Source organism: Nicotiana tomentosiformis, chromosome 5, assembly GCF_000390325.3.
Source record: "Nicotiana tomentosiformis chromosome 5, ASM39032v3, whole genome shotgun sequence".
Taxonomy (NCBI): Eukaryota; Viridiplantae; Streptophyta; class Magnoliopsida; order Solanales; family Solanaceae; genus Nicotiana; species Nicotiana tomentosiformis.
Window position 1 is genome coordinate 133,645,855 of NC_090816.1, and position 13,381 is coordinate 133,659,235.

The 13,381-nt window shown below is 35.7% G+C and overlaps 1 long non-coding RNA gene and 1 pseudogene across 1 annotated transcript; both read left to right on the forward strand.

Moving 5' to 3' along the window:
• The first annotated feature begins 7 nt into the window (after nt 1-7).
• On the forward strand, nt 8-5,422 carry LOC104111474 (peroxynitrite isomerase Rv2717c-like; annotated as a pseudogene).
• Nucleotides 5,423-6,493: 1,071 nt separating this feature from the next.
• LOC117280364 (uncharacterized) lies at nt 6,494-13,238 on the forward strand. The gene is made up of 2 exons (XR_011408041.1): nt 6,494-11,527; nt 12,795-13,238. It is a non-coding gene; the product is annotated as an uncharacterized lncRNA (long non-coding RNA).
• The last annotated feature ends 143 nt before the right edge of the window (nt 13,239-13,381 follow it).

Consider the following 13,381-nt stretch of genomic DNA (forward strand, 5'->3'; position numbering starts at 1 on the left):
TGATACCATGTTAATTCTCACAAATCTGGAGAATTCGAAGAAGGAGAAGAGCTGCAACGAAGAAGTGAAGAGAGAGAAAAGAGGGAAAAGAATTTCTGTTATTACTGTGTTAACCGATTAATGTCCAAATACACTGTACATTTATATAATTAATCAACTACTAGCCAACCAACTATACTAGTTAATTAGCTTAACTACAGTTAACACCTAATGATACCTAACTATAGTTAACTAAGCGATAGTTGTACAATTACTAAGCTCCTTTACAAATAGGTCCATCACTCGGAAGTCCAAACTCTTCTTCAGACATGTGCAGTAGTTGTCTGATTATCTCGTGTTGTAGATAAGCCAAAAGAACCACAAATCACTTTTGATCAGTTGTATACACCACAAAATGCCCTTTGCCAACTATAGAATAAGATGTACTACAACACTCTGCGTCATGGTTATTGGATCTTGGAAAAGAAATTCTCTTCCTTTGCTTGACCGCAAACTTCTGTCATTTCCTTGCTATCTTGATGAGTTTCTTAGCACTGATCGTGTTGATTTCTTCGGTTTATAGGAAAGAAAATATTGTTTGAGTTTTTAGAAGGTTTGATGAAGTTCTATCTACTTGATGATCAAAATGTCTTATGGAAGCAGTTTATTTATAGTTGAGGCTAGAGAATGAATTTGAAAATTGTAGTTCTAGTTGTCAACCTGAGTTAGGTGTTTAAGGCAAAATCATGTGCTGATGTTTAATATGGGGCCTTAGAAATTGTGGAAAAGGTTGGTTGTCATGTTTTAAGTAAAGGGGCTGATGCATTTATTGAATTATTTATCACTATATCTTTAAATCAAGTGGTCCAAGACTAACTCATCAACTTCGTCCATTCTTCTGGATTTTATTTAATGTTGTTGTTCAACAAAATTTGTGGTCTGGATACTTTGACATTAACAGATTAAGCAAACTCATGTGAAACTTCAAGTATTGTTGTCTCTCAAATTTCTCTTCACTAAAAAAACATTAAGTATATGTAACTTACCATTAGCTTATATATATTAATACACAAAGCATTTGAGCAGAACAGAAATATCCAAACACTCAAAGAACTTCCATTTTTGGTGCAATTCTCAAAACTCTTGTTCTTTCTTTTCCTTCATCATTTAGAGTTACATCATATTCCTTGAGACAATGGGTATCAAAGTGATTCCATTTATTCAGGCTAATCGAATCCTAAGGAGGTCTTCGACATGTGGAGGTGTTCCAAAAGTACTTTTGACCTTTAGTTCTATTAGATGGGAATTAGAGCCTAAAGTCTTCTATTTGAAGAATCATGGTTCTTGACTTTTGTTTCAGGATAGATAAAAAAGTCTTATTCCGTATGACATTGAACATTATTTGTGTAGCTAGAAAATATGTCATATAAATTAGTACGGGACAAAGAGAATATTTTAAACTACGTATAGAGAGACTATTTATTTGGTCAAACTAAGCAGCCGTTCAAATAGTATTTACCTGATCAACGCAATGTATTTTGACTCTTTAATAAGTACGGGGGAATTCAACAGTTTTGTCTTTTAGCTGAAAAGAAGAAGAAAAACAGAGAGAAGGGAATAATAGAGGAGGGAACTGTATCAAATCAATCGGAAATGTTGCCGGTGCATCCGGTTGTAAAACCTATTCCCTCCGTTTCAATTTATGTGAACCCATTTGATTAGGCACGGAGTTTAAGAAAAGAAAGAAGACTTTTGAACTTGTGGTATAAAATGAGGCACATATTTTGTGTAGTTATAAATCATTGCATAAAGGTAAATTGTTTCCAAATAAGGAAAGATGTCATTCTTTTTTGCACAGACTAAAAAGAAAATAGGTTCACATAAATTAAAACAGAGGGAGTATATCTTTTCTGCTTGGGATTTGGAGAGGTGAAGGGGAGGGATTTTTCCCAACTATTTCCTCCTTCAATTACTCCGAAGAGTTGCAATTTTCACACTCTCCCAACAAGGTTAGCTTCCTTTTATCTCGGAGCTAAATGCGGTTAAGGAGGTTCAATTGAATCCTATTCCTCAAAGAATTAGACACATCTTTCCGTTTTAGTCTTAGTATGTGTAAAAGATAATGATAACTTTTTATATTTAGAAATAGTTTAACTTTAAAATTTTTATTTTACCTTAATGAATTAGATATTTATACAACAATAACAACAACCCAGTATAATCCTACTAGTGTGGTCTGGGGAGGCTAGTGTGCACGCAGACCTTACTCCTGCCTTGAGGTAGAGGCTGTTTTCGATAGACCCTCGGCTCCCTCCTCCAAGAACTCCCGCCTTGCTCTTGGGGTGACTCGAACTCACAAACTCTTGGTTGGAAGTGAAGGTTGGAATTAGATATTTATAGCCACACAAATTCCTTTTTTTGCTTGTTTCAATCTCAAGTTTCAAAAAAAAAATTCTTTTTTTGCTTAAAGTTTATGCCCGGTCAAGGTGCTACAGAAAATGGGAGGAGTAATGTGCAAGCAGGGGAAAAGATTTTGGCTGTATATATACACATTGTTGAATCCTCCTTAAAATAAGGGAATCTTCTAATGCAGTGACAAATGGGATTCAAAAATTATTTTAGCTGACATGTTCAAATAAGTGTTGCATTCTTGCATGTTTATAAATTCAGCAACAACAACAAAATACCCACTGTATTATCACAAGTATGATCTGGGGAGGGTAGAGAGTACACAGCCTTACACCTAATCAGGGGCGGCTCAATAAATTTGGTGGCCTAAAGCTAAACTTTAATGTGAGGCCCTTTTAAAAACAATCCTATATATTTTTAGTTGAAGTAGATTTTTCTAACTTTTTGAGAATAAAATTACTTAAAAATTTTCGCATAAACCATTTAATCTCTCATGTGCAGTATGATCTTAAGTAATAGAACCTGATTCAAGAAGTTGATAACTTTGTATTTAAAGAATTTTTTGATGTTTCAATATATTTGTTGCAATGATGAAAACCTGAGGAAAAAAATAGACTTTAAAAGTGTATTACATATTTTTTAATGATTAATGTAATCTTTTTTTATATAAAATATTTTACTTTTCTACTTTGAAATACTTAATATTTTCTTAAAAAGATTTGGGGCCTTACGAGAAGAGTTGTGGTGGGATGGATTGCATATCTCCTTCTTTAACCGGAAGTATTCAGTTTCAGTATTTGGAATGAAAAAAATCCCTTATAAGGAACAGTTCCCACTTTAATGGGGAAATAAAAACCGGAAGTATTCAGTTTCAGAATTAATCAATGCCCCAAATTAAAAATCGGACATCAAATAAGAATTGGGAAATAAAAATTGGGGCCCCCAAAATTTTGGGGCCTAAAGCCACCGCTTTAGTGACTTTACCCTCTGGCCGCCCCTGCACCTACCTTGTGTAGGTAGAGAGACTGTTCCGACAGTCCTTCGCCTCAAAACAAGCATGCATAAAATTTTCTTAAATTCCTTTAATAGGACTCATGACTGTACATGTGATATATTTTGCCTAAAATTTGCTTCTTTTATTATCAGCCTGTGATAGCTTATTCTCAAAAGACATGGAACTTGAAATCCGGACAACCTATGTATTCTGAGAGTGGATATTGGAGACCTAAACTCGACGGAACTATTGAAGTCGTCATTGCTCAGAGCACTGGTCTTGTTGAAGTCCAGGTGTTTTAATTTCCATATGAATTACATGCAATTTATTGCATCCGTAGACATTTTACATAAAAACTTTGCAACAATAACCCAAATTTGAGAGACTATTTCTGCGGAGTTTAAGTTATGTGCACGAACATATTTATAGTATCAAGTCACTTATAAGGTAATCATAGCTAAATATATATTACAAAATTAAGTGGTAACCTGATAAAAATAGTAATCAACCTACTGTATATACGGTAATTGGTATTGAAGGTAAAGTTTCACCGATAGTGTAAAAAAATGTAAACTGTCGAGTGTATATCACTTAAATTCATTTCTGTGATTCATGGATCATGCCTCAGAATTTCATGTTATCAGATTTTTTAGATGTGCTAAGGACATTTTTTTCCATGATTTGGCGAGCAGTACTAATAGTGAGCTGGTAATTTGAAGTGACTTTTGATGTTAAAAACAAGACTCATTGACAATCCAGGAGGTCAATTGTACATGTCGCGTGTTCGGGTTGTTTATCCATTTGGTCAACCATAAAATTATAATATTTCTACTTTGATTCTACAGAAAGGAACATATGACATGGAAGAGGGAGTTGTGAAGCTTAACAGCGAACTGGTTGGCAATGCTTCCAAGGTAACCTCCTCTTGCAGCACTGCTCATCTAACTAGAAATTTCATAAGAGAATCCTTATATAAACAAATTTTCGATTAAAATAGTCTAATGCGAAAGCATTTTGTAGTTGCAATAAGTTTTCTTTTTTCAATCAAGATTGACTTGGCCTTTTGTATCAAAGTTTGGAAAAGAAACCCTTGATTGTTGGTGGAGGTAGCTGAAGTTTTGACTTTCCTGATGGACAGGTCAAGGAGATTACTCGAGTTTTTAAAGTGGAGAATTGTAAACTATTGAAATGGCTACAAGTCTAATTGGTCTTCAGCCCCATCTCAGAGCCTCTCTTAAGAAGCTCTAGGCAGCCAGCTCATGACAAGAGATAGCAGTATCTATACTATAACCCTGATGCTTTTGTTCACTGGTCTTTGTGTTTATTGACATTTTATCGTTTGATAACCGTATTGACATTTTATCTTGTCCTACCACAAGTATGGTATTGAATGTTAATTTCAAGATAAAGCTCTATTCCATCTGTAATAATACAAGCTTTCTGTTGTATATTTTTCAACTGCTATACAATCTATTTTGTGCTATCATTTACAAAACATGATGTCATGACTCAATAAACAAGAATCTGTTGATTTCCACTTTCTTGGTGCAAATAAGAAGTTGAACAGAAACAATGAAGTAATTGAGAGGAGCAATGCTTTGTGAAGATCTCCAGCAGATACACCTTTCTTGATTAGTGAAATGATGTAGTCCATGAAAGCTGAATCACAGGGTAATGTAATAGGGCCACCACTCGGTAGCCCAAACTCTTCTTCAGACATGCTTAAAAGTTGCCCAATGACCTCATTTTCAAGGTAAGCCAAGGGAATGACGAACCGTGCTTGGTCAGCTGTATATACTACTAAGTGACCCTTTTCAACTATAGAGGATGAGGATGTACTACAACTGTCTGTATCACGGGCATTTCTTGGAAATGAAATCCTATTCCTCTGATTTGCCGCGAACTTCTCTCATCTCTTGGCCATATTGATGAGTTTCTTAGTACTGAGCATCTTCATTGCTCTGGAAAACTAGAAACAAGAAAGCAAATTAGAACCTTAGGGATCTTTGATGAATGAACTAATAATGCTTGTTTTATGATGAAAAGGCTCATGAAAGGAGGATTATTTATACAAGAGGCTGTAGACGGGCTTTGAGTTAGAGCTGAAGTTATGTTACTAACAACAAAAGGCAAAGCCATGTGCTGATGCCTTTTGGCCAGGTTGATATGGGGCCTTAAATTTGTGGATGAAGTTAGCTTGAAAGTATAAAAGATGATAAGTTTCCTCCTTTCTTCACTTTGGTTGACAACTGATTAGGCCTATTAGTTATGTTATCAGCTCATGCTTGAGACTTCTCACCAATGACAATAACTTGATACAATTAGATGTTGAATTGCTGGTGGAAGGCAAAACCATGTGCTACTCCCTTCTTGATCATATAGATGGGAGACATTTATATTGTCGTCTTGGCTGGTTGTGCTGGAAAAACCACTGCATTAAAGTTGTTAGATAGGGACACAAGTATATTAGTGTAAATGTTTGTAAATTGAAAATTTGGTGAGTTAACACTGCTCACAAATTTTACTCAAAGACACATTTAATAGTAAGAAAACCTAATCTTTAGTTGATACTGTCGAAACAAATGAGGGGATAGCAACCAAAGAAAAATCAACTTTATCAATTAATTCAATAAGTCTTTTTCTTGTTCTTTTTCTTTTCTTTGGTGGAGGGAGAGGTGTGCATATGAAGAAGATCAAAAGATGATATCTTACAAAATAGTGTGGTTTATTTAGAAGAAAGTGAAGGATGTAATAATTGAAGGGATATTGTTCCCTTGAGAAAAAATAAATGCGATAAAGCCACTGCAACATAGATGTACGAATGGTTCTTGACTTTTGTTTCAGTATAGAAATTTGCTCTCTATATTACTTGAAAAGATGGCTATATTCAGCTCTTGACACAACTTTCCGTTTGATTATGCAACAATCTGATATTAAGGGTGTGCGACCTACAGAGATCTATAACCCTATTGGTTAGAATATGAAAGTTCTACAATGTTATAGTCCTTGTCATGTAATATTCCAAAATCAAAAGATTGGATCCCTGCTTTATTGTTCACTGCTTGTTTTGTGATAATTTTCTAGGCTGTTCCCAAAATTGACCACATAAAATTTTGTAATCCACATCATGTTGTCTGTTCATTCATTGTCACTTAATGTTGTCATAATTAGTGGAGTTCAATTCAAATTATAGGACTACTAGAAAGCAAATAAAAGAATCAGATTCTCCTAAATGATCAGAGAATTAAACCGTTTAATATAATTCTGATGAAGAATTGCGATTTTAAGCCAAGTGGTCCAGAATTATGTCATGAGCTATATCGATTCTAGTGGCTTTTAATTTTAAGGGTGTACTAAGATAGTAATAGAGTATGCAAAACCATGTGAAACTTCATGTGGATTGTCTCTCAATAGCCACCACTAAGATTGTCTTACTAGTAAACTTTTGGATGTGAGACTTACCATCAATTTATATAAGAACGTTGACAAAGCTCGTTAGAAGCTGAGGAACAGTTTGGTTTTGATCATTATGGCCGTCTCACAAAACACAAATCCCCTGCAAAGAGGATTCTACTGATCTCACTTCTTGGTTGAGAAGGAATGGAGAGGGAATCAAATCCCAATACACTAGTAAAGCAGGAATTATAGCTTGTAAGTTGAGGAGTTAGAGATATTTGTTAGCATTCCAAGCTTAGAAAAGGGAAGGCTTGTTAGTACTGAAGATGAATGAAGAAACTTTATCCAAGAGGAATTTTATTCCGGGGTTTTTGGTCGAAGAAATGCCAGGACATTCTTTTACTATCAAACGTTTTCATTTTGACTTGAAAAATAAGAACTTTTGCAATTCATTGTTTCATCGGCTTCTCTTGGTGTGAAATTTGGCAGTAGCATTTTACCGCTGCTATGACCAGAAAATATTGTGGGAGTAAGAGACGCTTAAATCTTCACTTTGGTCGACAACAGAATGGACTTATCAAGTCACACTTTAGGACTTCTCGCCAATTTGAAGAGTTTGAGACCTTTGAATGAAGACTAGTTCACTCAGTGATAGATTAAGTTCGCTTAACAACTCTACCGGTGTGAGCTTGCTTACGTTGCCGGTCCCAAGCCCGAATAAAGGAGGGTTGTGTTAGGTTAGCAGCCAGCATAAAACTTGCCAATTCATGATGAATCCTCATAATCTACTTGCACTTTTATGTTTTTTGGTAATAATAATGATATGAGTTGAGCTTAATGAAAAGAATGAGGATTCATATTGCCGACCCCAACTTGTTTGAGACTGAGGCGTAGTTGTTGTTGTAGATTAAGTTTGCTGAATCATGTGCTGCCTGCCTGCCTTGTCATGTAGGTAGGGGACCTTCACATTGAATATTAGACTTCTTCCTACCTTCTCTAATCTTCTTTTGACTTATTAGTTATGATATCAAGTCTTCCTATGTGCAAATGGAAAGGATCAACTGCCCTTTCCATTGTCCAAAATTTGCTAATTTTCTTGGGCTTTAATACCTACTGGCTACTGCTATTGTTCATGTAATTGTTTATAAATTGAAAATGGCAAGTTAAAAATTGTTTACAATTTACTTAGAAGACAACATTAACAACAAGGAAACTAAATCATCTTGGTTGAAATTAGTCTTTTGCGGAAGCCCCTGGTGCATACTCTTACAATTAAGTCAATAGTCTTTTTTTTTATTTCTTCTTGCTGGAAAGAATGATTTAATGAAGCTTTTGACATTACGTTCTTTGAATTGAGCTTATCAACTTACCCGGTGATTGTGAAATCCACAAGCTATATATTCTAGGTGCAAGACTACTAAAGAGCAACGAATATGCAATCAGATTAACAGTTTGGATAAGAATATGGAGTTTTCATGAACAATTAGATGTTAACATTATGTAAACTTGTTGAGTATCATGTATCCATTACAAAACTTGTTGAAGTTAGTTCAACAAACTAGGAATTGCCGGTGACTTGGTTCTTGAAGGTATGAAGCTGATGAGCATCGAGTGGAAGCGACTGATACAAGCAAAGCATTCTGAAGATCTACAGTTACACCTCTTCTGATGAGTGATATGATGTAATTCAAGAATAAGGCATCACATGGTAAAGTAATAGGGCCATCACTTGGAAGTCCAAACTCTTCTTCAGACATGTGCAATAGTTCTCTGATTATCTCGTGTTGAAGATAAGCCAAAGGAACCACAAATCGCTTCTGATCAGTTGTATAGACCACAAAATGCCCTTTGCCAACTATAGAAGATGATGTGCTACAGCTTTCTGCATCATTGTAACTTGATCTTGGTAAAGAAATCCTCTTCCTTTGCTTAGCTGCAAAGTTCTGCCATCTCCTTGCCATTTTTATCAGTTTCTTAACACTGACCATATTGATTTCTTTGGAAGATAGGAAAGTAAAAATAGGTTGGTTACTTTTCAAAAGGTTTGAGTAATTGCTATCTGCTTGATGATCAAAATGGCTCATGGAAGCAGTTCATTTATAGTTGAGGCTAGAGAATGAATTTGAATTGTAGCTAAAGTTGTCAACCTGAGTTAGGTAGGCACGGCAGAATCATGTGCTGCTGTTGAATATGGGACCTAATGAATTGTGGATATGGCTGGTGTCTAGTTCTGCAATTGAAGAAAAGAAGTTAATGCATTTCTTCCCTTTTTATGTGCAGAATAACAACATATGGGCTAAGCTAAAGTAGAATTTAAAAACAAATCGCAGACATATCGAAAGGGACTAGAAAAGAATGAGTCATATAATTGTTCTTTCTTATTGAATTGATGAAAATAGCAGACAATGCATTTAATTGGATTATGAGAATTTTGTTGTTATTCCACAAATATGGCATTTTTTCTAAGTGCTTGTCAAAGAGCTAGACGGCAGTGGCATGTGATATTTCATGTCATGTTATCTTTCTTTCTCTTGTGGTATTTCTGTTGCTATTCCTATCTGGCATTCTCTGTCACCTTACCTCTAAATCAGGTGGCCCTGGATTAATTCATCAAATTTATCCATTCTTGTGGATGTTATTTTAAGTGTGTCTTTTTCTGCTCCAAATCATAAGAAACAGTAGGCCTAGTGTTGTTGTTCAACAAAATTTATGGTCTAAGTTACAATAACAGAGTAGGCAAAACCATGTGAAACTTCATGTGCCATTGTCTCTCACCAGTAGCCACCAATTTCTCTTAACCACTAAACTTTTGGATATGAAACTTGTCATAAACTCTTATATATTCAGACCCAAAGCATTTGAGCAAAACACAAGTACCCTGACATTTATAAAACTTTTATTTTTGTGCAATTCTCAAAGTTCTTGTTCTTTATTTTCCTTCATTATTTACAGTTACATCATATTCCTTGAGAGTTGAGACTATGGGTATCAAAGTGACTCCATTTATTCAGGGTACTCGAACCCTAAGGAGGTCTTCAACCGGAGGTGTTCCAAAAGGGCATTGCACAGTATATGTAGGAGAGAGCCAGAAGAAGCGATTCGTTGAGCCAATATCATACCTGAGCCAGCCTTTATTTCAAGACTTGTTAGCTCAAGCTGAGGATGAGTTTGGATTTGATCATCCAATGGGCGGTCTCACAATATCTTGCAAAGAGGATGTGTTCATTGATCTCACCTCCCGCTTGAGGAGATTATGAGTAGGACCATGGTGCAAATTCTTCTGCCCATGAAATTTGGTGAAGCAATAGTTTTAGAAATGAGAAAGATGAGAGATAGTAGAGATGTCACTTCCATTTAAGTGGGACTTGACGACGAGGGAAACAATTCCTTGTTTTTTCTTAACCATTTTGTATAGTAGTAGTAGAAAACAAGGATTTTCTGCTTGTAACTGTTGAGTTAAAATGACTAACCTCCTGTCAAATGGATATAGCCAAATTTTATATAAGCAAAATTTTTGAAGTCACTTGATTAGAAGACTCGATACTTTTATATGTTCATGTTTCCTAATTCAGTAGACGGATGTGCTGACATTTTGCACAATTATGCTGCTGGCTCTATTGACACCAGCAATTAAGTATTACTATCGCTATTTACAGCTCTTCGACCCTCCTTTGTGTGTCTTTTAAAACTCCTAAGTTTACAAGCTCCAGGTCTCCAGATGCTTTCTTTTGTGTTTTCTGTCTCAATTTTCTGAATTTAGCAACCTATGACTTCTCTCAGAGAAGCAAGGGAAATGTTTGTTGCTCTACAAAGATGAGAAGTTCTGTTTCATTCTGAATAGGACATAGTTAAGGTGCTCCATAATTAGTCCAAACTTAAGGCTGCTTTACTCTTCAATTCACTAAGCCTATCGGAGACCATGTCTTGTAAGGCTAAAGAAATGCACTATTCGAAGTTTTTTTGAATCATTGCAACTTACTAAACTACTTGTTCTTGGCAAGTGGTTTGTCTTGCAATCTGTCCAGATATTATTACTTATTTACGTCCGAGTTATAAGGTAATTGAAATTACACATGTAAATATCTTGACATATTTGTGAGCATGTCACCATCTCTTACAACCTGTGCTCTGGTATTATGGCCTGAGGAAAACTTGTTGGATCCATTTGTACATCAGAATCAATAATCAAAGTGGTGGTTAATTAGGGTGTCGTAGGAGTATCCGCTGAGCTTTGTTATTACTTTCTAAATGGTTGTTGTAATTTGCAGCTTCTTTCAATCTATATTGATAAAGTATGAAATTTAACGGCAAAGGAAGTCTGGAAAAGGAACAGTTAATGATTTCATTTCATTTAAACTCTTTACAATTAAATTTTCACGTCATATAGACTTGCGGTGTTTTGATTCATACGCCTGTAAGTTTCGAAAGACAAAGTTGATTGCCTGCAATAAAATAATAGTACTACTCCAAGATGAGAATATTAAAGCTCTATTCCATCTGTAATAATACAACTTTTCAGTTGCCTATTTTTCATCTGCTATACAATCTGTTTTGAGCTATCATTTACAAAATATGACCGTTTCATGTCTCAATAAACGAGAATCTGTTGATTTCCACTTTCTTGGTGAAAGGAAGAAGTTGAGCAGCAACATGAAGGAATTGAGAGGAGCAATGCTTTGTGAAGATCTCCAGCAGTTACACCTTTCTTGATCAGTGACATGATGTAGTCCATGAATGCCGAATCACAGGGTAATGTTATAGGACCACCACTTGGTAGTCCAAACTCTTCTTCGGACATGCTTAAAAGTTGCCTAATGACCTCAGTTTCAAGGTAAGCCAAGGGAATGACAAAAAGCCTTTGATCAATTGTATAGACTACAAAATGGCCTTTTCTGGCAATAGAGGATGATGATGTACTACAACTGTCTGCATCACTACCATTTCTTGGAAGTGAAATCCGCTTCCTCTGCTTGACCGCGAACTTTTGCCATTTCCTTGCCATTTTGATGAGCTTCCTAGTACTGACCATTGTCTTTCTTTCCATTTTTCTTTTTCTTGAAAGTTTGGAAGCAAGAAAGTAAACAAGAAATTTAGAAACTTTTGATGGCTGAATAGATAATGCTTTTACTTGATGATGAAAAATGTCCATAGAAAAAGGGGGTTATTTATACAAGAGGTTGTAGACAGGCTTTGTAGTTGGAGCTGAAGTTTTGCTACTAACAACCAAAGGCAAAGCCATGTGCCGATGCCTGTTGGCTATGTTGATATGGGGCCTTTAATTTGTGGACGAAGCTAAGTTTCTTCTTTTCTTTACTTTGATCGACAACCGGGGCCTATTAGTAATGATATCAGCTCATACTTGGTTACTTCTCACCAATGCCAATAATTTGAAACCATTAGATGAGCAATTGCTGGTTAGAAGCAAAACCATGTGCTTCTCCCTTCTTGGTCATGTAGATAGGGGACCTTTGAATTGTCATCTTGGCTAGTTTTGCTATAAAAACAAATACATTAAAGCTGAGTTTTAGAGGAGGGACACTGGAGAATAGTTTAGGTTAATACGAGTATGAGAAACCTGCTGTTATTCCACATATATGGCCTAAACTTCTAAGTGCTTGTCAAGGAGTTAGAAGGCAATACCATGTGATACTTGGTCATAAACTTCATCCACTCTTGTGGCTTTTATTTTAAGGGTGTCTTTTTCTGTTCCAAATCTGAGAAGCAGTAGGGCCTAGTGTTGTTGTTCAACAAATTTATGGTCTGAATACTTTGAAAATAACAGAGTAAGCAAAACCATGTGAAACTTCATGTGATGTTGTCTATCACCAGTTGGTTATGAGACTTACCGTTAACTTATGTAACAAAGGATTTGAGCAAAACACAAAGTATCCAGATTATCAAAAAAAATCCATTTTATGTACAATTCTCAAGTTCTTGTTGTTTCTTTTCCTTCACCATTTAGAGTTACCAAATACTCCTTGAGACAATGGGTATTAAAATGACTCCATTTATTCAGGCTAATCGAATCCTAAGGAGGTCTTCAACATGTGGAGGTGTTCCAAAAGGACATTGTGCAGTATATGTAGGAGAGAGCCAGAAGAAACGATTCGTCGTGCCAATATCATACCTGAGCCAGCCTTTATTCCAAGACTTGTTAGCTCAAGCTGAAGAAGAGTTTGGCTTTGATCATCCAATGGGCAGTCTCACAATACCTATCAAAGAGGATGTGTTCGTTGATCTCACTTCCCGCTTGAGGAGATCATGAGTAGGACCGTGGTGCAAATTCTTTTGCCTATGATATTTTGTAAAGAAGTAGGACTAGAGATGAGAAAGAGGAGATTGTAGAGTTCATTGTATAGTTCAGAACCACAAGAACCTTTTGGAGGGAATATTTTTGATGTAAAATTTATGACTAGCAGAAGTTCTAGTTCTTATTAATCACTTTAGTCACATTTGCCTAGACAGCTCTTATTCTTTCAGTCTTTCAGTTTTTCAGCTTTTCGATATTTAGTCTGCTTCATAGCCTGCTGTTTTTCATTCTTATTCCTTTCTACCAAACAAATAAACGGGACTTTACGTGCAGAAAGAAATGTGTAAACAAGG